This window comes from Dioscorea cayenensis, chromosome 11 (assembly GCF_009730915.1).
Source record: "Dioscorea cayenensis subsp. rotundata cultivar TDr96_F1 chromosome 11, TDr96_F1_v2_PseudoChromosome.rev07_lg8_w22 25.fasta, whole genome shotgun sequence".
Lineage (NCBI taxonomy): Eukaryota > Viridiplantae > Streptophyta > Magnoliopsida > Dioscoreales > Dioscoreaceae > Dioscorea > Dioscorea cayenensis.
The window spans coordinates 6,894,685-6,900,054 of NC_052481.1; the positions used below are offsets into that span (position 1 = coordinate 6,894,685).

Sequence of the window (5,370 nt, forward strand, 5' to 3'; positions counted from 1 at the left end):
AAAAAGCAAAGCATAAAAGCACAAGAGAGCCACAAGACCAAATAAAGAATTAATAAGCTTTCAATCTGGAGATTAGAGGATCCCAAGATTGTCTGGATGACATGTTGATGCACGGTATACTTGAAACCCATTGATTCACCTTCGAATGCCCGGTAACAAGTTGTTCAAACCCTATTAATCAAAGATTGCCAAGAATTAGGAAGAGTAAAAAAAATATTTATTACTCAATGAAATAATGATCACAAAACATGATTTTCTCTTACCCGTAGGCTTACAATAAATATGCGAAAATAGCAATAAGAAAGGAGATAATTTGAAATTTTACCAAAAATGTTAAATTCTCAAATATCAGCAAGAAATAAAAGGTTTAACAAAATAAAGACTATTTCCACAAACGGCTTACAAATCAAAGATTTCTAGCCGAAGATATAATGAAATCAAATCTTTCCTAAAATGGCAAAATTGTTGTTTTCGAGGCCAAGATGATGGCATTCGACCGAAAACTGGGATTACTCACAAGCAAAGCTAATGACTTGTGCTCGTTGACCCGTTTTCCTTCAAGTAAGACCCTTAAAAACCAAAAATCCACCGCTCGAAAAATTACCAGAATACCCTTGTTAGGCCATATCCCATTTGTCCAGAAAGACACAGGCTTGCTCCTCAATATGCCTGCATCACATGTGTTACTCGTAACCCTCTGATGATTATCCTTGACGATGCCTGTCATGCGCGATCTTCTCTAATGATGCTCGTTGGTATATTCTTGACAAATCCATCAGAATATGCTAGAATATGGAAAAAAAACCTGTCTCCTGCCACTCAGATCTCTAGAAATCTGGTTGCCCTACCTTATTCGGTAAAAGAGTCTCTCGAATTTCAGAGAAACCTAGGGTTTTTATAAAGTCGGGTTCTGCCATGACCTCACCGCGGGCGTTGTGATACTCGTGGTGAGTAAGTTGTTGCTTGGGCTCCAAGTCATGCCCTGGCACGGTCTTTCTGTGCATTATAACAAGCTGTTGTGATCACCAAGGCCATTGTGAGATGTCACTACACCCGGTGTGAGCTTTTGAATCTCAAAATCTCTACACAAGCTTCTAACCGTTGTAACAGGTGTAGTTTCATGCCTGTTTTATGTACAATGGCCTCACAACGGCCATGGTGATAGCAGTTGTGAAGCCACTTACTCTCTAGTATTATCAGAACATGCCTATCACTATAGTAATTTTCTATAGTAAATTGCTACTGCAAAAATCACTTCTACAGTAATTGGTGACTGAAATCAACCAATATGCATGTGAGTTTTGACAAATCTTCTGCATATTGCCAAACTGGCGCTCATTCATACTATATGTGATTCTCCGCTGTCTAGTAAGGTTATGAAAAATTGTATTTTGGTCGGATTTGCCTCAAATCGCTTAATATTTTTCTCTTTTCCCATAAAACACAATTCAACCCCATTGTGAACAAAAAATAAAATTATGTACTAATTTGGTGCTAAATATGTTAAATTCATGCTGAATGTAGTACAAATGATATGAAAATATGAACTAATTAGCACTTATCACATATCCCCACACTCAAGCAAATAAAATAGATAAAAATAGAATACATGATAAGTGTTTGATCTCAGGTAGCTAAGTATGGGTTTTAGTAGTACTAGGGAATAATCAAACGCCAGGTACCATGGTTATTCCTCTACAAAAAGTAGTCTACTCTACAGCAAAAAGTACTTTCTCAAGTGTCGGTCTCCAGGTCCACTATCTTCTAGTCTAGATTGTCTAGAGAAACTTTATGGGGTTTATTCAGTCTCACTCTTACACTTTTCATAATTTTTATGCATGATTACCCTTTCTCTTTTTTTTTTCATTTCTTTTTTTTTCTTTTTTTATCACAATTAGTAGCTTTCATATGTCCTAGAGGTAGCCTTCTCTCCTACTAGGGCATTCACTTTGTATCCGGTTTGATAGGAGTGAGTACACACTTCAAAAGAGGTAACTTTTTCTTCTGTGCATATATCTTAACATAGAGCAATAAAGTAAGTACTGATCAAAACCCCATTATAAAACATCACTCACTAGACAAACATCAGGTGCAAGGTATACTCAAGGATGACACAAGATAGAGCACAAACTCACAGACTAGTCAAACACTCGAGAGGTAACAAAATAATTGCTATTCTAATCTATCATGTCCCTAGACCAAGGAAACTCCAACAAGTGCAATGCCTTCAAAGATCAACACTAGCATGTGTATAAAGTATAAGCATCCTTTTTTAAAGAGAAAAAATTAAAAAATATCGTATGATATAGTGTAATATAGCACAAAATTCACAGTATATTAAAAAGGAAAGCAATCATACACTCTCTCCCCACACTTAATGATGTACATTATCCACAATGTATGTGATAAGTGCTTGTGTATTAGTAATACAAAGTATTTTTTTCTTACGATGAGCATTACTTTTATTAGGTTTTATCGCTCATACTTGTGTTTTTGTGTTGTTTTCCGCATGTAGGGTTGTGGAGCTAATTAGAGAAGAAAGGACCCAAAGTAGATTGCAAATGTATTATGTTAATGAATCTTGAATTGGACACACGAGAAGACGTAAGTTGTGCTCGAAGACATATGAGTGTGTGCCAACCTCCATTATGCTTGATGGAATATGTATATTAGAGGGGCACAAAGACAGTCACACTCATGTGTTCCGACTTGTGAAAGGCTAGCAAGAGTCCTGTCAAATTTGCTTTTACTTGAAGATGCAACGCGATCTACAACATAGATTTTTGCCCGTTTGTGTTGCCTCAATGAAAAGTGTGGATTCGGGAGTATTTTGGCAGAGTACTGTATTAGGGTTTAGATGGGCTTTGGCAAGGCTTTTGGAGTGGCAATGAAAAGTGTCAATATTCCATATACCCATGTGGATTCCCGATTCCAACCCTATATAAAGCCGTGATTCAGCCCGATTTCAGAATCCTTTTTTTCCATTTTTTCTCCTTCTTTTGAAAGGCTTGCTGCTAGGGTTTAGATGGGCTTTGGCAAGGCTTTTGGAGTGGTTCTATGGCTTCGACACCGTGTTTCTCTTGGAAGATAGTTATTGAGGGAGCTTTTGTCAGCACCGATCCGGCGAGGTGTGCCCTAGGCTTGATAAGGGGAGTTTTGGAGAGGACGAGGATACTCCACAAAACCATCGACACGAATACCGTAGGGGGTTTTTCTTATGGATTACATGTTTTTACTTTTGATTTCATTACTGATTGTATCTTGCTCCATGGAGAGCTAAACCCCCGAGTGGGTACTTGGACTTGTAAACCCTAGGATGCTATTGTTTCACTGACCTTTTGTTATGTTTAACTTAATTGATGTCTTTAATTGAGTTTCAATCTTGAATGATTTCTCCTTTAGAGTGACACTAGGGTTGAGAGTCTACATTGGTAATCCTTGTGACTGAGTGAAATACCATGAGAGTTAGACAAACCAAGATTGGAGAGGGTCGAGAGGGTGAGTCGAGAGGTAGCGGAGCACCCCTTTTCCCCTCTGGTGTGATTTATCCTTACTCCATTTCCTAGATTTCTTTGCGGTCACAATAGAGTGAAGTTCTAAGAGAGGAACTCCGCTGGGGCTTAGTTACGTGAGCAATGGAGTAAAGCGTTGAAGTAATCCTTAGTATCTGGGGTTTAATAGTGACTAGGGATCTTTCACCTAGAACAAAGGGTTAGATCTACATATAGGAATAGGGTTTATCACTTGGAATCCCGAGAACTTCTTCCAACTTTGCACAGTGTGAGGTGTTGAGACTGAGTGATTTCTCCGCCGGACATAGTGTAGAGTTAGTCACGGTTAAACTTAGGTTTGGGACCGTGTATTTTAGGATTTCCACGACTCATTAAGCGTGAGTTAGGAGACATAATAGTTGGTCTTGCACTTGAATCAATAACCTTAGGAGGAGCAATGTCCGAGTGGCCCACTTTCTATCGATTGTCTTCTCTCTCATTTTATCGTGCCTCTCTTTCTTATTTTCTTTAGTCTCATTCACATTGATTTTAGCCACAGTGTTATTGTTTCATCTTCACATAGTTAAGTAGCAATCATTGTGTTACTATTCACTATTCCCTGTGGATACGATAACCCACTCACCTGGGATTTATTAATTCGACAAACTCGTGCACTTGTGGGTCACACGCAAGGGGCGTGTCAAGATTATGGCGCCATTGTCGTAGAATTGGTGTTTTGGAAACACTTTGCACTTTGCTACTTTAGCTATTCATCATTTATTCTATTTCATATCTTCTTATTCTAACATCGTTCAGATTTGTTTTTCTTTCTTTTGTAGCAGCTCCAGGTTATGACCCGAGGAAACCCTTCGACATTGGTTGAAGGAAATCAGGACATTGAACGAAGAATTCATAAAAATGGTAAAGAACATGTACAAGAACAGTCTAATCAAGATGAGATAGAAGGTGAATGGTCAGATAATATGGCCGAACAGAATGACCAGTAGAAGGTACTCTCAGATTATGCCAGCCCCTCAATTTTGGGCACATAGTCTAGTATTGTGCGGTCACCGATAACGGCTCTGAATTTTGATCTAAAGCCGGAATTCATCCACATATTACAGTAGTCTATACAGTTTAATGGTTTAGCAGACGATTATCCAAACAGTCACATAGAGAATTTCTTAGAAGTGTGCGACATGCTCAAGATTAATGGTGTTACGGATGACGCCATCAAGTTGAGAGCCTTCCCATTTTCCTTGAAGGGGAGAGCGAAGCAATGGCTACATTCATTACCTAGAGCATTGATTACTACATGGGAGGAGATGGTAGAAGTTTTTCTTGCCCGATATTTCCCTCCCAAAAAATCTGCAAAGCATAGGAATGAAATATCCTCCTTCGTGCAAATAGAATTGGAGTCTCTATTTGAGACATGGGAGACGTTCAAGGAGCTTTTGCGGAAATGTACTCAACATGGGTTTCCCGAGTGGATGATTATTCACACTTTTTACAATGGGTTGAACCTTAGCACAAGGCAGTTACTTGATGCAGCAACAGGAGGTACCTTAGGTAGCAAGACTCCCGAAGAAGCCTGACAATTGATTGAAGAAATGGGTTTGAATAGATACCAATGGATTGTAACAGAGAAAAAGAAAGTGGCCGGTCTCCATGACATTGATGTGGTTACATCGTTTGCGGCCCAAGTAGAGTCATTGATCAAGAAGTTAGACACTCTAACTTCTCCTAGATTGGTGGCCGTGACAAATTATAACGGATGTGGAGGAGTCCATGCTCCATACGATTGCCTGATAGCTATTGGTAGTGCATCTTCCATGGAACAAGTTGATTTCGTAGGTAATGCGATGAGGGGCCAAGGAAA

General features: G+C 39.1%; 1 non-coding gene across 1 annotated transcript; it reads right to left on the minus strand.

Annotated features, from left to right (window-relative positions):
- Positions 1-4,864: 4,864 nt before the first annotated feature.
- Positions 4,865-4,971, minus strand: LOC120272866. The gene has a single exon (XR_005540400.1). It is a non-coding gene; the product is annotated as a small nucleolar RNA R71 (small nucleolar RNA).
- Positions 4,972-5,370: the final 399 nt, after the last annotated feature.